Source organism: Gnatocerus cornutus, chromosome 1 (assembly GCF_029298725.1).
Source record: "Gnatocerus cornutus isolate USDA-ARS CGAHR chromosome 1, icGnaCorn1.1, whole genome shotgun sequence".
Lineage (NCBI taxonomy): Eukaryota > Metazoa > Arthropoda > Insecta > Coleoptera > Tenebrionidae > Gnatocerus > Gnatocerus cornutus.
Window position 1 is genome coordinate 35,068,575 of NC_142233.1, and position 25,758 is coordinate 35,094,332.

Genomic DNA, 25,758 nt, shown 5'->3' on the forward strand with positions numbered 1-25,758 from the left:
CTAATGCCGTAAAATCATCGAATTTTAAAATTGGCTATTGATCACAATTGGCATTTACCGATTACAGGTATCTAATTTACCTCTTCTAAATTCTGCTGGCTGAGTTTAAAATTGCTCTTTTGTAAATGGGTAACTTCTCTGCAGAAAAAATGACGTTTGGGCACAAGCTTCAAAATTTTAAGCGGGAAATTTGAAATTTAAATTTTTTAGTCCCATTTTTCACTAATGTCGTAATATCATCGAATTTAAAAAATGTCTCCCAGATTAAGAGTTCAGTAGAGCACAATCCACCATTACCCAAGATTAATTTGATGATCGAGGAGAGCGGGAAAAACATAAAATTCATGTTCATGTTATTTCCATAACTTTGAAAATGTAATTTTGTATTCACGATCAGTTTAATAATATTTTTTTTGATAAATACGTGGTAGCTTGGTTTAACCTCTACAGCTAATTGATCAAGACTCAAAAATAACTGTCAAAGTCGACAGTTGCAACACAAATCGACATAAAACATAAAAGTTACTAAAGTTGGCGAAAATGAAACATCTTAAATGTGACAGTTGGCGAGAGTGGGTAACAAAATGGGCAGTTGACGTTCCTAATCTCAAAAGTTCCATTTCGACATTTCAAATTCGACTAGATTCTTATTTTGTTTGTAAATTTGATTTTTATTAATTTATTTTACTATTAAAAAAAAATGTGGAGCCATCTATTAATCACTATTGACATTTACCGATATTTAGTATATTATATATATTAGATACAGGTATTTAATTTATCTCTTCCAAGTTCTGCTGTCTGAGTTTGAAATTGCTTCTTTGTAAATCACAAGAATAGTGACGTTTTGGCACAAAGTTCAAAATTTCGAGCGGGAAATTTGAAATTAAAATTTTTTACTCCCATTTTTCCACCAAGACCGTAATATCATCGAATTTTAAAAATGGCTCCAAGGTTAAGAGTTCTGTACAGCACAATCCGCCATTAACCGAGATTAATTTGAAGATCGAGGAGAGCGGGAAAAAAATAAAATTCAAATTTCTATGTTATTTCCCTTAGAAACTGTAATTTTGTATTTGCAATTAGTTTAATAATATTTTTTTTTGATAAATATGTGGTTTGGTTGGAGCCCCCCAATAATCTTCCCCCCATTCTTGGGTTCCATCGGCACGAAGCAGCAAATTATTCTTTCATGTTTGCATAATTCCAGACGCGTATTGTTTGAGAACAAAATGTCGAGCAGGATGGTGGATGGCCCGCGGCCGCTTGTTAGTATTCTGACATCGTAGATGAGACGGCAGCCCCCGTTTGTTCACGCTCTTGTCTTGTGAACACCTCACGAACAGCCCTATTCAACCGAGAGCTTGCGGTGAAGAATCACCCTGCACGATAACAAAAACACGAGATACCAGTAATTATGCAAATTTTATTAAGTTGTGGGATGACACTGGCAGATGGACCTTTATGCCTCGAGGGAGCTCCCAGAAACTTTGAAACGAACGGGAGACAGGAATGTTGTGACAGGGAGGTAATCCCAAGATGGACCTGACCTGACTCTCGCCGGGATCCATTGTTAAGCTCTTGTTTCTCTTAATCTGCAAGAGTAAATGTTGGTTTAACACTTCCAAAAGGTGCGCCCAAATGAACTTTTTTTCAATGCCTGCATAACCAGTAGTTTAATTAAATTAGTATTCGCTTTGGGAAGTTTTGGGGTGAATATTGTTGTTAGCAGAGTGTTGGCAGTTCGTCTCGAATATATTTTTCAGCGAAGCGAGCGCTTAGGGCCGGATTGTATCCATTTCTGGAGTCGCTGTGGCGCCAGCACAGACTACTGCACCATCAATCGATTAAATCATTGCAGTGGCTTTATGTAACACTGATTTTTTCGATTTATTATGGCGGATAATAAGAAATGTGTCGCTTTTTCAACATGCATGGACGGCTAGATGTGATATTTGCATGTGAAATGCAAACTTGTCGCTGACATAAATCTTGGAGAATTCTGGATTTCTGTGTTTGACAACCATCTGCATTACGGTTTGCAGGCTGATGGACTTTTATCAGATGTGGTTTTATATGCGCCTCCGAGCGTGGAATAGGTTCTGCATTTGTTTAATAAGGAGTTGAGTGTATTTTGGCTTGCCTAGTGCTTGCTGGCTTCGGTGGAAATAATTAAAATGATCTCAAGATGAGTCTTTGATCTGTTTTTATTTTACCGAAAAAAATAAGATTTTGTACACTCACGAGGTAAACTAAGAATAGAAATTTGATCTAAATTTGTTGGTGCAATATTAAAATTGCCGAACTTACAGGTGGGAATGCAAAATCTTTAAAAAAAATCATTAAGTTTAAATATGGAAAATTCTAAAACTCTACTCTTTTGATGTAGCTTTTGAGATTTAGCACTCTTAATAAGCAATTTAAAAACTTTCAGTGTCTCAAATTTCATTACAATAGCATAAAAAATGAAAATTGATGCTGTTTTGGTCGAAAAAAATTCTAAAATTTGTGTTTTCCACAGTCAAATTTTAAGATTTTGTGCACTCAATCAGAAATGTAGAAATGGAAATTTACCTAATATGTATTAATGTAGCATTTAAATTGTCAGAATTACAGATGGAAATGTAAAATATTAAGAAAAAGTTTATTCTTAAGATGGAAATTTCTAACATTTGACTCTTCTGTTGCAGCACTTTGAGATTTGGCAGGCTGAATAAGCAAATTAAAAACTATAAGCACTTTAAATTTCATAACGATAGCTTAAAAAATATCAAACTTACGAATTATTTTTGGTAAGAAATGTTGAAAATTTTGTATTGTTTCGGTTAAAAAAAATTTTAAAATTTGTGTTTTCCACAGTAAAATTTTAAGATTTTGAGTACTCAATCAGCAAACTAGAAATACAAATTTCTGTAAAATTTATTAACATAGCATTAAAATTAAAACTTACGAATTTTGGTAAGAAATGTTGAAAATTTTGTGTTGGTTTGGTCAAAAAAATTCTAAAATTTGTTGCGAAAATTTTATGATTTTTTGCACTCAATCAGCGAATTAAAAATAGAGATTTCTCAAAAATTCGTTAATGTAGCGTTAAAATTGCCATAATTACAGGTGGGAATGTAAAATATTTAAAAAAAAGTTTATTTCTAAGATAAAAATTTCTAAATTTGACTCTTTTGTTGTAGCACTTTGGGATTTAGCAGGATTAATAAGCAAATTAAAAACGGTAAGCACTGTAAATTTTAACCCGATATCATAAAACGTACCAAAAATACGAATTTTGGTAAGAAAATAATGAAAATTGTGTGTTGTTCAAGCGAAAATAAAATCAAAATCTGTGTTTTTTACTGTATAATTTTAAGATTTTGTGCACTCAATCAGCAAACTAAAAATAGAAATTTTCCAAAAATTTATTAATGTATCATTAAAATTGTTAGAATTGTAGGGGGAAATGTAAAATATTAAAAAAAAAGTTTATTCCTAAGATGAAGATTTTTAAAATTTTACTCTTTTGCTGTATCATTTTAAAATTTAGTAGGATTAATAAATAAATTAAAAACTATAAGCACTCCAAATGTTATTACGATAGCATAAAAAATACTAAAGTTACGAATTTTGGTAAAAAATGTTGAAAATTTTGGGTTGCTTTGAGGAAAATAAATCTAAAATTTGTATTTTGCACGACAAAAATGTAAGATTTTGCTACAGTTTAATCACAACTCTGCTCTGCAAGACAAAGTAAAACAAAAAATTTGTACAGTAGAACACAAAAAAACACCAATTTTTTAATTTATTTTTTTTAATATCTTTGATCCGGCCCTGATGAAACAAAACTGACTTTAAATTCGGAATCAGGAGGCCAAAGCAAATTTTTTTTAGATTTTCAAGCTTCTAAATCCAGACTCCAGACTGTATTATCCTGATTTTAGCCATTCTTCAAAATTGTTATTATCTGCTTTTGTTTACACTTCTCAGTCTTCATATTGGTAATATTTCCCGGTTTTTAGTATCCAATTTCATGAGAGACCGTTTCCGCGGCTTTAAATGCAAGTTTCATTTCAACCTTAGATTTTTAATTAAGAAGATAATGAAAGAATTCCAAATATTCCTGAGGATTTTTACCAGTTATGAAAATTAGGATAATTTCGAAAAGACCTGCACACACTGCCTGGAACAAAATGAAGCTTTTTCCAGCGCCAAACTTTGATCTCAATAATTAAATGTGCGGTAGTCAAGGAGGTTTTCAATGAAATTAACTGTTCGCGTCGCCCTTTGCCATTAAATGGACGTTCTTGCAAAGCGGACTGAAGGAGTTAATTTCGTTGAGTTAATTATCGGCGTGTAGTTTTTGGAGACGGGCATAATTTTGGAGTGCTTACAATAGATGATTGCGAATTGTCCATAAACTAGCCGAAATGTACTGAAATAACAGTTTTATACTGCATTTTGGCCAACATCTAATACTGTTGGCTTGTAGACAAATCCTCCTCCATATATTTCACATTGCGACAAAAAGACGGTAGCCCTCAAAAGATAAATTTTATGGAATCATATAGAAACTTCCCTCTCCAAATACTTTGCATCGCATGATAACGCGCGCCGTTTCTCTCGAAAATATGTTTCAATTTTTAAGCGACAAAAATATTATGCTCCTCAGTTTGTTATCCCCGTCGCAAAGTGCCCTTATAAATAAGTACACTTTTTCGGTATTGAACCGCTGATTTCACCTTTCATTTTTCACGGGGAACATTAGCGCAATCTGCCGCCCCCGAGCTTAATATAAGGTGGCTCCAATTTGACAGAGATTGAGTTCAGGGGGTGTAATAATGACCGGCCGCGTATGCCCGAGCTATTGATTCAAACAATTATTAATTGATACCTCTTGGACGGCTGCTGCCATTCTTGTTGTTTCGACACAAACGCCGCCTCCAGATCATCGTCTAGAAATTGGATCATCCATTACGGGGGCAATTCACACAATACGTTGCTATAATGGCGGTTTTGATGGACGACACAGGGATAGAGATAAACAGAATTTGTGCGGTTTGGGGGTGGCGGGAGGCGGCGGTGATAACGTTTACGGTTTAGGCTCAAAAAAGAGTTCAATTGAAGTCGATATGAATTCTCCACGTGTTTCGCACAATCGCATCTGTCGCACGAGTTAATTAATTTGTCGGATGATAAATTATTTATGAGGCTTAGTATTCCACGGGAACTCCGAAGGTGAACTATTCTCTATTCAAACAGGAAATCACCGGAATAGGGACGAGTGCAGAACAGGATTATTTTCCAACACTTCCATTACGCGTTTGTTTCCCTCAATTTATGTATTTATGAAACAAAAGTGGAATTAAATCGGCGCAACTTCAGCTTCGACCATATTCGTTCTGAAAAGGAGGATTTAAGTTCAAAATCCATCAAATTCCCATCAGTTTTTCTTTTGTGGCCGCGAAGAAATTCGTGGACGTGTTGAGCAATGTCAACATGTTATGACTGGTGATTTGCTTTGTGGTGACGCTGCTCACAGCAAGCTTCTTTTAATAGGTAGAGCCGTCGCAAGTAATTATGATTTATGGTTCAGCATCTTCTTCAGTCATACGTGAAATTTAAGTTATAAAGTCGCAGCGCGTGCCTTTAATGGGTGATTTTATGCTCAAATGCTGCTAATGCATTAGCGTCTGCTTAATATTATCAAAACCGTATTCGGGGGATTTTCAGGAATTTCGTTTAATCAGAACGGTGCTGGATTACTTTGTTCCATTAGTTGTGGATTTTATTTAGAGATGCATTTTTTGGATTTTTTATGGGAAAGTTGTTGATACGGAATTAAACAAAGAAGTGAAAAGTCGATTAATCTAAAGCGTTCAAAAGATAGACTAAATTTTTTTAACAAATCTCAGTTTTGTAGATTAGTAGGAGTACTATTTTTAATGCTCTTTAAACTCTGGAAAATTGTATGTTAGGTACAAGAAAAATTATGAATTTTAGAAATTTTTTAAAATTCTTTGTTTGTACTTAATTCTCTTATATTTAATGCCACAGCAACAAAATTAAAAAAAATATTTTCTACTGAGTGTATGAAATATTAAAATTTTACCATGGAAAACACAGATTTTAGATTTTTTTTCCGCCAGATCTATCAATCAAACTCTGTAATTTTGGTATTTTTATGCTATTGTAATGAAATTTAGGGCAATTGCAGTTTTGAAATTGCTTATTATGCGTGATAAATCTCAAAATGGCTACAAACAAAAGAGTAAAATTTAAAAAAAAATTTTGTTTAGAATAATTTTTTTTTAAGTTTTTCCATTACGGATTGTAATTCTGGACATTTTATTGCTGCAGTAAAAAATGTTGGAGAAACTTTTTCTTTGAGATTTCTCAGTAAGTGTAGAACTTTTTAAATTTTATTGTGGAAAACACAGAATTTAGAATTTTTTTCCACCAGAACAACTCAAAATTTTTAATTTTTTTACCAAAATTTGTAACTTTGTTATTTTTTATATTTTATATTTTTATTTGTTGTAATGAAATTTGGGGCACTTGCAGTTTTGAAATTACTTATTAAGCATGCTAAATTTCAAAATACTACAACTATAGATTCAAATTTTAAAAATTTTCACATTCATATTCCCCCCAGAATGGAATTAAAAATATTAAAAAAAATAAAAAAATGTAACTTTGACAGTTTTAACGCTGCAGCAATAAGATTAGGGAAATTACGACATTTTTATGGTTTGTTTACTGAAATAAATTGTAAAATTCTAGTACAAACGAAATCCATTTTGGAAATTTTAATTTTCATATCGAACCAAAACTTTTGATTTTTTTAAATTAAAATCGTAACTTTAGCAATCTTTATGCTAGAGCAATGAGATTTAGAGAAGTTACTACTTTTTTATTGTTCATTAACTGTGCTGAATTGTACAATTTTAGAGCAAAGCAAACTCACTTAAGAAATTTTTATTTTAGAATCGAACTGCAATTAAAATTTTTTTTTTTCAATTAAAATTTGTAACTTTGACAGTTTTAACGCTACAAAAATGAAATTTGGGGACATTACTACTTTTTCATTGTTTATTAACTGAAATAAATTGTAAAATTTTAGAAGATAGGAAACCCATTTTGGAAATTTTTATTTTGATTTTGAACCAAAAATTTTGATTTTTTTTCAATTAAAATTCGTAACGTTGGCAATTTTAAAGCTACAGTAATGAGATTTGGGGACATTACTATTTTTTTGTCGATTATTAACTGACGCAAATTGTAAAATTCTAGAACAAAGAAAACTCATTTTGGAAATTTTTATTCTGAAATCAAAGTAAAAATTTTGAATTTTTAGGTTTTTCATAATGATCATGGGAATAAACCGTTTGTCTATTCTCCTCATCGAATTGAGAGCTGAATTAATAAAAATTAATAAATGAAACGTCCATCAATGCGCGCAATTTTCAACTTTCGATCGATCTCCTTTGAAAACGATGTAATTTTAATCCTGTCTCACCGTGTTGCGGTTTCCATACGCAACACACGTTCATGTCATATAAATTTCTCACAGTGGCGCAGTGAAAGATATAAACTTGAAATGTGTACTAGAGATCAGCGATAATCGCACCCGCCTCTAGTGATAACCAATTACAATCAACGTAGTGTGTAATCAAAGCAAAAGGACAATTTGATGCTGAAAATGAGATACATGTGCAGATGCGAGTTGCAGCTGCATTGAGCAAACAGGAAGTGGCCACCGTATCAACCGGTAGAAGATTGTTAACATTGTGCGTGCATCCTCCAAGAAGTCGTAAAGATCTAAGTACACTTTTCTCATTTGTGAATGAATTTCGGTTGACTTTGGAAAATGATAATGAGAAGGTCAAGTAAACTACTCATGTTGAAATAAATTTATTGATGGATTGCTTGTTGTTGCGCTCGGGCTAGTGTAATAATTTAAATTTGGAATTTTATTGCAAATCTGTCGAAATAATGGGATGTTTATACCCTTCTGATAAGTGGTTTGGCTAAATAAATCGCGCAAAGTTAGAGAAAAAATTAATATGAGACAGTTTCAATGCGAAAAAATATTTCCTAAAATGGACATTTGTAAATAGTAAATCCTGGAATACGAAAAAAATTCTAAAATTTGTGTTTTCAAAGGGAAAAATTTAAGATTTTGTACACTTACTGAGAACACTCAAAATAGAAATTTTCCTAAAATTTGTTGCTGTCGGATTCTAATTACCAGAACTACAGGTTGTACTCGGAAATCTTAAAAAAACTTGTTTGAAAATTTCTAAAATTTGTCTTTTTTGTTGTAACATTTTGATACTTAACACGCTTAATACGCAAACTGTAAATGCCCCAAATTTCATTAAAATAGCATAAAAATGCTAAAGTTACGAATTTTGATAAAACAATTTCGGTTGAACTGGCGGAAAAAAAATCTAAAATCTGTAAAAATTTAAAATTTTGTACACCTACTAAGAAAACTCAATATAAAAATTTCCTAAAATTTTATTATTGTAGCATTAAAATTGCCAGAATAACAAGTGCTAGTGAAAAATCTTAAAAAAAATCTTTAGTCTAAATATGAAAATTTCTAAAATTTGATTCTTTTGTTGTAGCATTTTGAGATTTGTTACGCCTAATAAGCAATTTAAAAACTGCAAGTGCTCCAAATCTTATTACCAGAGCATAAAAATTAACAAAGTTATTGTTATATATAGTTATAGTTATAGTTAAAAAAAATCAAAATTTTTGGTTTTTAGGTGGAAAAAAAATTCTAAAATTTGTGTTTCCCACGGTAAAATTTTAAAAATTTTTACACTCGCTGGAAAATTTCAAAGTAGACGTTTATCTTAAATTAATTACTGCAGCAATAAAATTGCCAGAATTATAGTTCGTAATGGAAAATCTTATTTATTCAGAATTGATAAATTTCTAAAATTTGACTTTTTTGTTTTAGCATTTTAAAATTTAACACGCTTAATACGCAATTTAAGAACTGCATGTGCCCTAAGTTTTATTACAATAGCATAAAAAATTACAAAGTTACGAATTTTTGTAAAAAAAACAAAATTTTGGGTTCTTTTGGTGGGAAAAAAATTCTGAAATCTGTGTTTTCCACGATAAAATTTTAAGATTTTCTACACTTAGTGGGAAATCTCAAAGTAGAAATTCCTCCAAAATTCATTACTGCGGCCTTAAAATTGCCAGAATTACAGTCCGTAATGAAAAATTAAAAAAAAATGTTTATTCTCAATTTGAATTTTTTTAAAATTTGACTTTTTTGTTGTAGCATCTTGACATTTAGCACGTTTAATAAACAATTTAAAAGCTATAAGTGCCCCAAATTTCATTACAATAGCATAAAAAATAACAAAGTTACGAATTTTTGTAAAAAAAGAATCAACATGTTGGGTTCTTCTGGTGGAAAAAAATTTGTAAAATCTGTGTTTTCTACGGTAAAATTTTAAGATTTTGTACACTCATTAAGAAAAAACAAAATACAAACGTCCCCAAAGTTAATTGGTCTAGCATTGAAATTGCTAGAATTATAATTGGTTCTGAAAGAATTTTAATAATCTTAGGGCTTTGACTAAACCTCACAGAGTATCAAAAAATTCTAAAGAGTCCTGAAAACTTTTCAAATATCAAATTCAAGGATTCGAAAGAGATTCTTAGTATTCCAGAAAATATTATACCTAGTCTTGAAACAGTATTAGAAGTCCCGGAAAATTCTGACAAATCCTGAAAAAATCTAGTTAATTCCAAAGTTTGAAAGAATTTTATAGAATCCTCGAAAATTCGGAAAACTTCTCCGGAAATTATACATTTTGAAAGTCAATAATAATAATAATCTGCAATTTCAGGAAATTTCAAAGAAAATCCTATAGACTATCGAAAAAAAAATCGGGAAATATAGAAAATTTTGGAAAAGCTAACCAATTCCCAGAAAACCACAGAAAATCGTAATTTTTGAAAGAATCCAGGAAAATGCGAAGAACTTTGCAAAAAAATTACAATTTAATAGGCTGTGGTGAACAGGCCGTATTCTCTAGCTCCCGCTGCCCACCGCCCTTCACTTTTTCGCCCAAACTAGAAATAACCAACAATTTCTTCCATTACCCCCATTCCACTCTCCACTTGAACAACCGATCTGAATTCCGGAATTATTCCGGTGTCGAGTTCCTTTCACGAAAACTCCCCAGATATGCAAAACGTGCCACCGCTCGCTATTGTTAACCACCTCGGGTGCCACAAGAATTAGCATTTCCGTAAAAAACAAAAACACTAAGAAAGCCAAATCACAGTAGGCGAGCGTTCGCGCGTCCGTCGAAACAATTGCGAATCAAAAGGACGACACATCGTCCTAGGCCCACTATGTAAATGCAACAATACGGGGTTGATGCGGTCGATACGAATACGGATACGCTACGAGCGGTGCCGCAAGCAGGCATTGCCGACGATCGTCATTCGTTTCTTGGCTCCGGCAACGAGAGCATCGCGATACCCGCCGCGAAACATCCGACTGTCGTGTGCGAGGAAGTTTTCAGGATTTTCAGTGCGTGACGTTCGAGTGCCACCCGCTCACGGTTCAAGGGGTTCGTTTCAGTGGCTTGTGCTCAAGTGGGACGAGGCGGCGCTGATCATGTGAGCACTTTTTTTTTATTTCCAATCCAACATTTTTGATTTTTTTTTTAAATGTTTAAACAGAGCAGTAATAAGTGGAAATGTGTCGTGAATTAGGCAGAGACGTACTGCAGTGGTTTGTGGAATGCCGTTAAATATTTAATTGAACTTTTCGGGGTCTAGGCGGTGTTATCAAACAGATAATGAATTAATGAAAATACGCAAAACTACAAAATAGTAATTTTTGTTTTGATAACGTTAATAGAAACTGTCTAAATGAGTTAATCGAGTTTCTTATCTTTTATTCGTGTTTGGTCTGTGGTTTGGGTTAAAACAACATTATTATTAGAAGCGTTGATTGAAAAATTGAAGATACCATTGCGGGTAATCAAATTTTTCGTGATTCTTCGGAAATTACCTTGAAAATTTTCATTTTGTGTTGTCTTTCAATCAAATTAATTGATTATTTATTATGATTAAGAAAGAATAAATTGTTTGGCCTTTAATAGTTAATGAATTTGAAAATATTGATCCTAAAAAATTAAAATTTTTCGTGACTGAAAATGTTGAAAATGGAGCCTACATTCGACCACCGGAATCATCTGTTAGCTCGAATATTTGAAGAGAAACTGTAATTATTATAATGCAAAAGAACTGTATTTCATGAAGATGAATAGATACAAAACTACTCAATGGATTTTCAACGAAATTTGTACTGGAGCAGCGGAATATCATTTCTAAAATGGAATTGCCTCCTGATTCTAAATCCGGAGTCAGTTTTGCTCCATCAGGTCAGGACTCGGAGATATTGGCGAAATATTTTTATTGATTTTCAAGTTTTATAGCTGTAGCGTTAAAACTGTTAAAGTTACGAATTTTAATTAAAAAAATCAAGAATTTTAATTCGATTCTAAAATCAAAATTTCTAAAGTGGGTTTGCTTTGCTCAAAAATTGTACAATTTAGCACACTTAATAAGCGATAAAAAAGTAGTAATTTCCCAAAATCTCATTGCTGTAACTTGAAAATTGCCAAAGTTACGAATTTTAGATAAAAAAATCAAAAATTTTTGTTCGATTTTAAAATAAAAATTTTTGAAGTGGGATTGCTTTGCTCCCAAATTGTACAATTTTGCTCAATTAATGAACGATAGAAAAATAGTAATTTCTCAAAATCTCATTGCTGTAGCTTAAAAATTGCCAAAGTTACGAATTTGAATTAAAAAAAAAATCAAAAATTTTTGTTCGATTTTCAAATAAATACTTTTGAAGTGGGTTTGCTTTGCTCTAAAATTGTACAATTTAGCACAATTAATGAACGATAAAAAAGTAGTAATTTCCCAAAATCTCATTGCTGTGGCTTAAAAATTTCTAAAGTTACGAATTTGAATTGAAAAAAAATCAAAAATTTTTGTTTGATTTTCAAATAAAAAATTTTGAAGTGGGTTTGCTTTGCTTTCAAATTGTACAATTTTGCACAATTAATGAACGTTAAAAATGTAGTAATTTTCCTAAATCTCATTGCTGTAGCTTAAAAACTGTCAAAGTTACGAATTTGAATTAAAAAAAGAACACAAAAATTTTTGTTCCATTTTAAAATAAAAATTTTTGAAGTGGGTTTGCTTTGCTCTCAAATTGTATAATTTAGTACAATCAATGAACAATAAAAAAGTAGTAATTTTTCAAAATCTTATTGCTGTAGCTTAAAAATTAACAAAGTTAAGAATTTTAATTGAAAAAAAATTAAAATTTTTAGTTCGATGTTAAAATAAAAATTTCTAAAGTGGGTTTTCTTTGCTCTACTATAAGAAACCAAAAAATAAAATGTTCGTTAAAAAGTCAAGAGGAAGAAAAAATAGAATTTCTCTTCGAAGAATTGAATGTTCTAAATATCGAAAAGAATATCAAATCATTCTAAAATTTCTAAAAATATTTAATAATTTTAAAGAAAAAAAAATGGAAGGAATTAGTGGAGACCTAAAGGTACCAGATGAGATTGTGGTAAAAATATCTCCTGATACAGCGGAACGGTCTTTGGATTTAGAACCAGAAGGTTTTACTTTAGAAGCGCTTGTTTGACTAGAGACTTGACTGCTGCAATTTTTCCAATAAACATTTTTTACCTGTTTTCCGAATTTCATTTAATCCGTCTTTTACATAACTTTACTCCCTTGTTGCTTGTTCACCTGACTGTAGAAGTAGACAGCCCTATTAATTAGAAAATCATCAATTAATAAATTAAACACAACATCAAATTTAATGTAGCTATAAACGAGGCTTAAGCGTTGTCATTAGTATTAATTTATAGTTTCACTCATGTAAAATACGAGTAATTATTACCATACCATAATTAATTTACGATAATTTACTAACGTGCCTGTCCATAAAACTAAACTTTTCTCCACCAGTTTTGCCCCAAAATTCCCCATATAAAGTTGTCAGTACTCGTTCACCGAACCTACTAAATAACAAAGAATGGATCCACCAGTCTGAAAAGAGTGGAAAGAGTTAATAAAATATTGGCATCGTACGAATTGGCTGATAGTGTCTATAAAAGAGAAGCGTCCTTGATCTGTCTACTCTTCGATTAATATCCTTTCCGAATTGTTGATTTTTTCCTCGAGTTATTTACGAGCTTTTCTTTTTTACCATCGAACTGTACATTTCTTCCTCATCATAATAATTAGTGTTAAGTGTGATTTATGCCTGATCGATGGCACTTAATTCTTAATGAAACAAGCAAACAGATTTCTTCACCGCAAAAGTAACATTTTATTTCTGGGATAATTGCGCTAACAAGATCCTGGCGGGCGTTGGTAATCGCTTATTCCATCACGTTTAATGTTTTTAACAACTATCTCGTTAATAACGCAAATGCACGTTTCAAAAAAGTCCTCCGTATTTGGCCGAGGCACGACTGGGCAGGTTAATGCATTCTCTTTCCGAGAAGAAAGGATCTCTTAATTATTTTAAATTTAATAGTGGGGCTTTTAAGTGTTGGAAATAATTTAGAAGAGATTTTAACGATGGGAGAGAACGGCATCAAATTAAAAAAAGCAAAATATGGCGCCATTGATTTTCAGCGGAAGCTAATTCGCAAGTTGTTATTATTGTTAATCAAAACACCTACGCACCTCACACTTATTAATTCATCGATCAATCTCAGGCGTACCACTCTATTATGGGAATTATGAAGAAAATTGAGCTTATGAATAATAAGTGCTTTCCTTTGAACCTTGCGTGGTTTTGTGCGGCCGGAAAACCTTCGTGGAGGTCGCGGAAAAAACGATTTTCTTCCATTCGTAACGAGGGAAAATGAAAATAGCGCTATTGGAGTTATAGCAACATTTTTATTAATCAATGTTTTTACATCTGTGTCTGCAAAACATTTTGAAATTTTTTTATTCCTTCTGAGAATAAATTTTTTTAAAGTTTGACTTTGTTGTTTTAGAAATTTGAAATTTGGTACAGTTAATAAATGAGTCAAGAGTAGCTACCTCCCTAAATTTCATCGCTGTGGCTCTAACACAACCAAAGATAAAAATTTCTGTTTTAAATTTTGAAATTTTTTAGTCCGTTCTAAAAATAAAATTTTTTAAAATTTGTGTCTATTGCTCAAGAATTTTGAAAATTGGCACAGTTAATAAATGAGTGAAAAGTAGCAACCTCCCCAAATTTTATTGCTGTAGCACTAACACAACCAATAATAAAACTTTTTTTCTACAATTTTGAAAATTTTTGATTTGTCTTAAAAATATATTTTTTTCAAATCTGCGTCTGTTGCCCCAGAATTTTGAAACTAGGCACAGTTAATAAATGGATCCAGAATAGCAGTCTCCTCAAATTTCATCGCTGCGGCTCTAACACAACTAAAGATACAAATTCAAAATGTTTAGTTCGATTTTGCAATTAAAATTTTGAAAATGAGTTTTTTTTTCTAGAATTTTAAAATTTATTTGACTTAATAAACCATGACAAAGTAGTAATGTTTCCAAATCTCATTGCTGTAGCGTTAAAACTGTCAAAGTTACGAATTTTAATTGAAAAAAAACCAAAACTTTTTAGACATCAAAATAAAAATTTCCAAAATGAGTTTTCCTTGTTCTAGAATTGTCCAATTTATTTATGTTAATAAACAATGAAAACGTAGTAATTTCTCTAAATCTCATTGTTGTAGCCTTAAAACTGCCAAAGTTACGAATTGCATTCATAACGAGGGAAATAAAATGGCGCTATTGAAGTTATAGCAACATTTTTATTAATCAGCGGAGTTCAATTAACGAAATCGGATTTAACCATTGTTTGTACCATGTGGTTCATTTTCCGCCGTAATCAACAGCCGACAGCCAATTAGCATGAAAAAAGACAGGGCCGGCTTTTTAATTCCGCTCGCACGTAACTCGTACGATAAATAAAACTTTTCCAGCTCGTTATAAAGAAGGAACGTCACAGAATTCGAATTTTATTCTGTGCAGTTGGCACTCCCTGCAGTTACACTGAATACTTTGTCAAATGGGGTTCATGCATTTTTAAGAGTGGAAAGTTTTCGGGGGATTCTGTGATTTTCAGATTACGGAATGAATAATTTAGTGTTTGTATGCATCCCACTTTGATGTTGGCTATTTGACTATCTTCGTACGAATAATTATTTGCGAATATGCAAATTCGGAGTGACTCATTTGTATAATCTGCGACGTTGTTTCGAATTATAGTGTCTGGGAAGTCTTTTTGTTTCCACCAAAAATTATTTTGGTTTGCCGCTATGAGGTCAAAACTCGCAAATTTCATTCCGTTTTGCACTCGTTTTTCGTAAACATATTTTGGCAGCGGTTCAAGCTTGGTGGAGATGGGGTGGGATGGGTTTTTTCTATTTTTCACTTTTTGCGTCTTAAGACCGACCGAAATAATAAATTACATTAGGACTCGGACAGATCAACACAATTTAGATTTTTTCTACGACTTTTATTGAGTTTTCGGGGCTTTTTCTAGCGAAGAGCATACTGATGGTGTGATGTGTTGATAACTTGGCTCGTGAAAATCACCAATCCATTTGAAATCGAATTTGGCCTGTGTAATATCAAAATCTTAAAAAGACTCATTTTAGGGATTTAAACTAGAAAAATAATTCCAACAGGAATTTCAATAAAAAAAAAATTGGCTCGTTCTAAAATAAAATTTTCTAAAAAGTCTATTTCTTGTTCTAAAATTTTGCTCTTTGAAAAACTTAATGAACACTTTAAGAGTAGAAACCTCCCTAAATTTCATTGTCATAACTTAAAAACTGACAAAGATAGAATTTTTAATAAAAAAAATTGAAAATCCCTATTTCAAATTAAAAAAAATTTGCACATTGGCACAGTTAATGAAAATTTTATAAATAATAATCTCCCAAAATTTCCTTGGCATTGCTTAAAAACTAACAAAAATACGAATTTTAATAACTTATATTTGGTTCCTTCCAAAATGAAATTTTCAAACACTTCACTTTTTTGTTCTTAAACTTCCTAAATTTTATTGCCATATTTTAAAAACTTAAAAACAAAAATTTGAAAATATTTAGTTTCTTCCAAAATGAAATTTTCTAAACTCTCTATTTCTAGTTCTAAAATGTTGCATTTTAGCACAGTTAATGAACATTTTAGAAGTAGTAAATTCCCCAAATTTTGTTCTCATAACTTAAAAACTAACAAAAATACGATTTTTATTAACAAAAATTTAAAAATATTTGGTTCCTTCCAAAAAGAAATTTTTTAAAATCTCTATGTCTTGTTCTAAAATTTTGCACTTTGACACAGTTAATGAACACTTTATAAGTAGTAAACTCCCCAAATTTCATTGTCATATCTTAAAATCTAACTAAAATACGAATTTTATTAACAAAAATTTCAAAATATTTGCTTCGTCCCAAAATGAAATTTTCTGAATTTTCTATTGCTTGTACTAAAATTTTGGTCCTTTGGCACAATTGATGAAAACTTTAAAAGTGGTAACTTTCCAAAATTTTATTGTCATAACTCAAAAACTGACAAAGATACGAATTTTTAATACAAAAAAGTTGAAAATATTTTATACGTTCTAAAATAAAATTTTCTAATATCTCTATTTCTTTTTCTAAAATTTGGTTTTTTGCCACAATTTTATCGAACCCTCTAAGAGTAGCAGTGCCCCAATTGCATTGCGTTCGTCTTGAAACTGCCCGACTATCAAAATTTCCTAAAAATCTTGAATTTTAAACTAATTTTCCAAATAAAAAATTCTAAAAATGTTACTTTTTTCAAAAGTGTTTCCAAAATTTGTTGACCAGTGTTACTCTAAACTTTTTAAAATCTGGTGCCACATACCCATCAAAATGAAATACGCATTGCAATTGAATTTATTTTGTGCGTAATCAAAACTAAACAAATTTATTTACCCAAGTTTTTCCCATTGAAATTGAACTAATGAACAATTCATTTTCTATTTATAAAAAAACAAACTGTTGATACATGTAAATTTTGTTATCCGACCACGGGGAAAGTAGCATCGGAAAACTGCATCAATTTTTAATTTACAGTTGCAGCAATATCTTAATATTCAAAGTCCTCTGATTTGACCGCGGAAATAAATCTATCCGTTCCTAGTTCATGTAAATTATAGGTTCCAACAATAAATTGCCTAATGATGTGAAATTACAGGGCTGAAATAAAATAATGGATTATACTGACACCGAGGCTATTAAACGAAACAAGTTTTAGCTTCTATTACGCTCAATAAAAATATCCACGAAAGAAATTGCTCAGTATCGACGTCTTGGACTCGTAAATCCGCGCTGCTTGTTTTCGGGAAATTATAGAATCGAAGACTTGTTAAATTATATGGATCAAATGGCGGCGCAAATTAAAGATTTGCCGGCAAGTTGGGACGTTCCTTGAATAATTTCGATGTTGGTCTTGGTGTTAACTTTCCCATTTTAAGAGTCGATTCATCATAAAGCTCCGGAGAAAAGTGAAGAAAAGTGGTAATGAGTGTTGACCCTTGCATTCCGCATCCGCGCGTTATTTGTAACCTTTCTGTCAATAGAGATCAAGGAGGATCGCGTCCGACACCGGTAAAGTAAAAAGAAAGAGTGTTTGATGTGATTTGCATTTTTATCTGTATAAGCTATTGTAACAGCGCTTGACTGGAGGCAATTCTCCTTCTACGGCTTTGGTTTCACCTATAGAAGCGACTTCTCACAATATTTGAGGCATTTATTGTTGCAGTAATAAAGAGAAAGTCTTGACCGTTTTGTTGAAACGTCAAAATAATTTAGCCGTCACGTTTTCACACTTTACTTTTTGTGGTTTTGTGGGATGTCAATGCCACCACAAAGGTAATGATTGGAGGGGCGCCAAGTGGAGGTGCACATGTTTGTAAACCGAGGGATGTTTGTGACAGATTTGTAATTAAAATTCCCAGTTTGAGACTAATCATCCCTCAACAGGGCGAGTTCACGAGTCGTCGGACAAACACCACCGCGCCGCGATTGTTCTTAAATATAATCAAATTTAATTAAAGATATGCGTCAAAACTAGTACGAATTTGTCTTCTGTCAGCGAGTTTAATCTCTAAATAAACGGCGCGCTTTGTTTGAGTAAGAATTTGAATTCACTCGTGTACTTTTGGTTTAATAATCACCAAGTTCCGCCTTGCGGTTTATGAAGAAATTATATCACAACAGTTGTTTGGGACGTAATTGATGTTGGAATTTGATATTTGGAGAACACACGCTCGGATTCTCCCGATGCGGTTAATTAAAACAGACCACACAATTGGCGCGTTTTATGTGCTCACAATACGTTTGGAAAAATCAACTGGACCGCATAGTGGGGCGCATGGGCCCTACGTGCTCATTTAGAAGCACTCTCAAGGGCGCTTTTGGCGCCGGGTTTTTCAACACGACTCCACACGAGAGGGTAACAATTGGACAATCATTTTCAGACGAACAAGATTTTTCGCTAACTGAAATTCACCTCTCCAGGACCTAATTGGGGCGGCATTTTTGGGGCGGCGGACAAATTCAACATTTCCGCTGTTTAGACCCCGCACCGACAGATTTTGTGCAAAATTTTAACACAAGAATGAGAAATATTTTGTTTTAGTGTTCATTCACAAAAATTGCTATTTTACAGACTTATTTAAAATCCTAAATTCAGCCCTTTTCGGATTAAATTAGAAAAAGTTGAAAACCCGAATCGACAGATTTCATTCCGTAAATTCCAAAATTTTAATACGAGAAAGATAGATTTTTATTTTTCGTAAGCAAGTAACTCTCCAAATTTTATACCAACAGTGCTAAAATTATCAAAATTTTGAAAGAATTATGTAAATTGCTGAAATATATTTTTTTTAAATTTGTGTTTTTTAGTGTATGCTGTTGTGAGTTCGCACAGTTTATAAAAGCATTGTGTAATTAAAAATCTCCAACTTTCACAACCGTAGCTTTAAAATTACCGGAGCTACGAATTTTAAGTGAGAATTTTGAAATTTTTTGATTGTTGTGAAAATAAAAAATTGTAAAAGTGTCTCGCTTGCTCTACAATTTTGTAATCTAGTACACTTAATAGTCAGATTCAGTACAACTAATTTCCCAAATTTCATTACAATAGCGTTAAAATTATACTAAAATAACAAATTTTTGGCAAAATTTTGGATAGATTTATGTAAATCGCTGAAAAAAATATTTTTAAAATTAGTGTTTTTTGGTGTATACTGTTGTAAGTTTGCACAGTTTATAAAGGCATCGGATAATTTAAAATTCCCAAAATTCCCAACCTTAGCTTTAAAACTGCCAGAATTACATTTTTTAAGTAAAAATTTTGAAATATTTTGTTTGTTCTGAAAATAAAAAATTGTAAAATTTGTCTCATTTGCTCTATAATTTTGTAATTAAATACAGTTAAAAGTCAGATTTAGTTCAATTAACTTCCCAAACTTCATTACAATAGCGTTAAAATTACCAAAATTGCAAATTTTTGGCAAAATTTTGGACAGATTTACGTAAATCGCAGATTTTTTTTTTTAAATTAGTGTTTTTTAGTGTACACTGTTGTAAGTTTGCACAGTTTATAAAGGCATCGGATAATTTAAAGTCCCTAAAATTTACAACCCTGGCTTTAAAATTGCCAGAATCACAATTTTTAAGAGAAAATTTTGAAATTTTCCGTTCGTCTTGAAAATAACAGAAATGTAAAATTTGTCTCGTTTGCTCTATGATTTTGTAATTTTGTAATTAATAGTAAGATTTAGAACAACTAAATTCTCAAATTTCAGTATAATAGCGTTAAAATTACCAAAATTACAGATTTTTGTCAAAATTTTGGAAAATTTATGTAAATTGCTGAAATAAAATTCTTAAAATTTACGTCGTTATAAAAAATTGTAGAATTTGTCTCGTTTGCTCAATAATTTTGTAATTTGGCGCAATTCATAATCGAAGCAAGAACAATTAACTCCCCAAATTCTATTACAATAAATACAATAAAAAACAATAAAATTTTGGAAATATTATGTAAATGAAGGACTTCAGATTCGGAATCATTTTAGAAATGATGTTTTGCTTTTCCAGTTTAATCTTTTTCGAAAATTTGTCGACTAATGTTATTATTACCTGAGACCACAACATTTCTAAGACACTAATAAAATTAACATTCATAATTTTGCCCTCAGTGAATAGAAATTCAAATTCTAAGATAGTGCAAACAAGTGTATTGAAGTTCCGCCAGTTTTATTGTTAAAATTAGTTCGAGAGCGCTGGATCAAAGAAACACGAAAGTTTTTGGTCGAGCTAAAGTTATAATTAAGTCTGCAATTATGAACTCATATTTCAATAATCTCGTTTTAAATTTAATACTCGCTGTGTTATCCGCCCTCTAATTAATTTAATTAGACTTTGTCTCATTGTCATGTTGAACACAAAACTACCCCTAAAAAAACTCGTTGCATTCCGTGCAATACTGTAAAGTTCGAACTCCGTTGGAGATCACCTCCAATTAAAACTTTCTCACGTTTATAATAAACTCCCGTTAATTGAGACATGTCAAAATTAATTTAAAATTAATTTGCTCGTTAACCTTGTACCCCCATATTAAACGAGGGCTAACGTTCCGATATCGCCGGGGGTGGTTCTCCTTGTTAACTTTAATTTAGATTGTATCTTATTTCGATCGATATTTATCTCACTTCTTTGATTTATGTTTTTTTCGTGTCTGACGGTCTCAGTTACTCGTGGGGTTGTTACAATTACTACTTGAAAACTTATTTTGTCTGTTTTAGCGAAACACGGAAGTGAGATTGGATAACATTATTCGCTTACGAGTTGACTTGGAGTAACATTGTTATCGTACATCGCAAGATGCCGGGGTCTTATGAACGGGTGTTAAACTGTATTTAGCAGATTTACTCCAGTAAATGGCAACAGTTGCCTCTTGAATATTTACTGATTAACAATTAGTTCTAACAATGCAGGAGTGGAGGGCGTTGAATATTCCTTGCACTAATTCGGTGTGAATCTTCAGCCCTCGATCGTTCATCACGTGTCTTGACACCTCTACCAGTTTCTGAACGGATCATTTTTAGGCTCGTTTAATTGATTACTGCTAATAAACATAAATACAAGTTTTTGTGTCACTGTCAACGAATTATCTACATATCTTACATAGTTTGTTTTGTAAGACGTCTGTATTATCACTGATTTACGTTAATTAACAGCTAGGAATGTGTTTCCATGATTTTTGTGGTTGCTGAACTCATGAAAAGGCGATTAAAATATTATCAGCTGCACAGAATTACTGTTTCATTAGGATAATGCACATGTTGTTTTCCTGGGTTGCATTTCATAACTGTGCGATTACTGCACCGCAGTTTTCATTGTGGTCGAGAGGTCAGAGGCTTCTTTCACTAGGGGCAAAAATTGCATTTATGCCGGAATTTTGCTGCTATATTCGTCCGGTCCGGTCTTACAAACCCGGAATTTCTTTCGATGACATTTTTGCTTTAAAATTATAAATGAGCAATTTTTTTTTCTGTTTTTGTGTTTACTGTGTGTGAATAATGGGCACGAAAACTACATTGTTTTTTAAAATGCATTTTGATCTAATAATACATTTAAAATTTCGAAAAACCAACTGACTTTAATATAATAATAGCACAAATTGTTGTTGAATTTTTTGCTGAAACTTTTTGCGCAGCGTAAAAATTAAATTTTCTAAAATCTGTAATGGTTTGCTCAAAAATTATGCAATTTGCTTAACTCAATGAACACATTTAGAGATGCAATTTCTACAAAATTATGTTACTTCCAAAATGACAGAAGATACAGTAATTTTTAGAAAGTTACCGAAACTTTTCTCAAATCGAAAAAATACAAAATTTCAAAATCTGCCTGGTTTGTTCTAAAATTATGCCACTTTCTGAACTAAATGAAAACATTTAAAGAAGCAGGGTTTCCAAATTTTATTAATTTGGTTCCAAAACTACAGGAGTTACAGTCATTTCTAGGAGGTTATTGAAACTTTTCTCAAATCGAAAAAATAAAGATGTCTAAAATCTGTTCGATTCGTTCAAAAATTATGCGATTTGCATAGTTAAATGAAGATGTTTAGCGAAGCAATTTGTACAAATTTTATTATGTTATTTCCAAAACTACAAAAGTTGTAGTCATTTCTAGGAAGTTACTGAAACTTTTCTCAAATCGTAGAAACAGGAATTTCTAAAATCTGTTTGGTTTGTTCTAAAATTATGCCATTTGCAGAACTAATTGAAGAAATTCAGATATGCAATCTCTACAAATTTTATTATGTTTTTATATATATTACAAAACTACAGGAGTTACAGACATTTCTAAAAAATTACTTAAACTTTTTTCTAATCGTAAAAATAAAAAAGTCTAACTGGTTTGTTCTAAAATTAAGCAATTTGCGAAAAACCTACAGGAGTTACAGTCATTTCGAGAAAGTTATTGAAACTTTTCTTTAATCGTAAAAATTAAAATTTTGAAAATCTGTTTAGTTTGTTCTAAAATTATAAAATTTGATGAACTGAATGAAGACATTCAGAGCAGCAATGTCCCCAAATTTTATTGATTTAGTTCTAAAATTACAGAAGTTACAGTCATTTCTAGCAAGTTACTAAAACTTTTTTCTAATCGAAAAAATAAAAATTTCTAAAATTTGTTTGGTTTGTTTTAAAATTATGAAATTTGCTGAACTCAATACAAACATTTAGAGAAGCAATGTCTCCAAATTTTATTGATTTAGTTCCAAAACTGCAGGAGTTTCAAATCATTTTCAAAAAGTAGTTACAAATTTTCTTATCGTAAAAGTAAAAATTTCTAAAATATTTTCATAATTTTAGAGTGGGCCACAATTTTAAATTAAAAAAATTACCACAAACCTCAAACCGTCTCCGAGTGGGCGCTTCGTGGCATTTTCATTTGATAATGAACAAAATTATATGACGACTATTGATTAGAAGCTCCATAAGTAGTTTATTGGCTAATAAAAGTGGAATGAATATGTTGTGACATAGACGAAGAAATGATTCTCATAGTTTTTGTTATAACGAAGTTTATTATCCATCAGCGAAGGACGCTTGAATTGATTTTATGATTAGATTTTCTTTACAAAATCAAAAGTGGAACTTGAGAACCAAAAATTTTTATTTCTTCTTACAGTGAGACAGGAAATGGTAAACTATTTTAAAAAAATCTCAAAAAACTTCCATACAAAACAGTGCACCACTTTTTCCAGCCTTCAAATTACTGAAATCATATTTCCCAAACCTTCATCCCGCACTTCTCATAAAAACCTCCAAAGATCGTTATTCACTCTACACACATTTTAATGATTCTGTCACCGCGGATAATAAATTATTACCGAGTGACATACGAATGAATGTTATTAATTTTTCAAATTCAATGAACACAAACATAAAGTCATTGAAAGCCCACAAATAACTTCGATATAAGACTCCCATCACACGTATTTTAATTTTTCACAATGCTCAAAGCGAAATATAGATCAGGAGCTTGTTTCATAACAATAATGACAGGTATTGATGTCGTTTTACTCATCCCACAACCACAGGCTTATACTAAAAGATGCGTTTAAGTCCATCCAGTTTTCGATCAGATTAGCATCTTATTTGGTAAAGATTAACATTCCTTTCAGTTGAGACTGGTATGTTGGGTATTACGCGTTTTAATAAGAGAAGCCTGAAGACACGGACTCAAAATAAAGATCCTTCCATTATTAACTTAACTTCTTCAACGTGTTGACAGAGTCCCACTGACAGTTTTATGTGTTATGCATATTAGCCAGGGGTGGATTTTTTCTCATCGAAGAATCGGGGCAACAAAGCGTCCGAATGAATATTAAATTGATCCGTTGATGTTATCTGACGTGAGAAATGGGGAGGACTTGTCCACCTTAATGGTCAGTATAAATGTTTGTCAGGTTGCACGATCACATAATTTCCCGCAGGTGCGTGATGGCTTTTCAGCAGCGCCAAAGTTTTCGCATCTCGAAAAAGTTTGTTCAGTAAACGCGTTATCATAATTAAAATGTTTTCGTAAACAAGTACAGGGAGTGTTAATTTGAATTTCTTTAAGTCTGGTGCAATTCTAAGGCAAACAAGGCTGGCCGCGCAAACATTCCAACAATTCTGCACCTTCGTGCTACCGTTTGTTTTTTAAATTTTTATTAGGTGCGAGATAGTAAATTTTATTCCAACGACTTATAGTAGGAATCTGTTTAATTAAACGAGAACGTAGCTATGGATATAATTAATTTTAATTATTAACGAAGTGTACACACTGTAACACGGCGGTTTATTATATTTGCCAGGAGGTATAACGAATGCACAGGTGTGGATTTGGAGGAATTTTTGAACCCTTGCAAGATGCGAGAGTGTGGTGATATGTCATGTAAATGGCCCATAATTTTCGCGGACAATATCACTATGACATAAAGGAATCAATAAAGCGTTTGATAGGTGGATCGCATTCAAAGGCGCCATGGAGCGATTTGGAAAAGTGTCCTTCTTTATTATTGGTGAGTGTTACAATGGGCACTTAAGTTATGGACCCAAGGGAACGACCCTAAACATTTTCACTATGGATCTTGTGAGATTTTATCAGAGTTAAATATAGAGAGTTTCACAAGGCCGCGTTTTAGGGGTTTGTTAAGGAGATCCAAAACCACAAATTTTAAAATTTGTATCGTGTGATTTGGATTCTGTCAAAAGTGTCAATTTTTTAATTCAGTTTTTTCTTCAATTAAATCCTGAAAATTTTGCCCTTTTAACTCAAAAATTGTGCAATTTACAGAAGTAAACAGAAAAAAATCTTATTTTTATCCTAATTTTAGAATTTTTATTTTCAATTTTCTTCCTGTTTTAGTTAAACTTTTGAAATTTTGTGTGTCTAGTACACCAATCAAGACTAATACATCCTTAAAATTTCGAAAAGTGTCCAATTTATGGGACTAAATAGAAAATTTTATGGAAAAATTATAATTTTTATCCTGCTCCTGTAATTTTTTTTTAAATTTTGTTCTTGTTTCAATTACATTTTTTAAATTTAGTGAGTTTAATGCAGCAATAAAAACTAGTACAGTCTGAAAATTTCGTTTTTTTAGCCCGAAAATTGTCTAATTTATAAAACTAAAAATAAAATTTTGTGAAAAATTTGCTATTTTTATCCTGACCTTAAAATTTTTATTTTTAATTTTTTTCATGTTTTACTTACACTTTGGTAATTTGGTATGTCTAGTACAAAAATTAAGATTTGTAAATCCTGAAGATTTCGACAATTTTATATGAAAATTGTTTAATTTACAAAACTAAATAAAAAAAACTGTGAAAAATTTCAAATTCTTCCTAAAAATTTTATTTTTATTTAAATTTTTGTTTTAGTTACACTTTTGAAATTTGGTATGTCTAGTGCTACAATCAAGACTAGTAAATCCTGACAATTTCGACTTTTTAATGCAAACATTTTCCTACTTACAAGACTAAATAAATAATAAAGAATAAATAATAAAAGAAAATTTTGTGAAAAAATAGTATATTATGAAACGCGTTTCATAATGAACATTTTGCCGCACGCACGTCATAAA

General features: G+C 31.6%; 1 protein-coding gene across 3 annotated transcripts in view; it reads left to right on the forward strand.

Moving 5' to 3' along the window:
• The first annotated feature begins 10,449 nt into the window (after window positions 1-10,449).
• nolo (ADAMTS-like no long nerve cord) overlaps window positions 10,450-25,758 on the forward strand; it is a 187,233-nt gene continuing 171,924 nt past the window's right edge. For all 3 annotated transcript variants that reach the window (XM_088048657.1, XM_088048665.1, XM_088048674.1), the window contains exon 1: window positions 10,450-10,647. The gene's annotated coding sequence lies outside the window, so the exon portion shown is untranslated. The remainder of the gene's footprint in view (window positions 10,648-25,758) is intronic.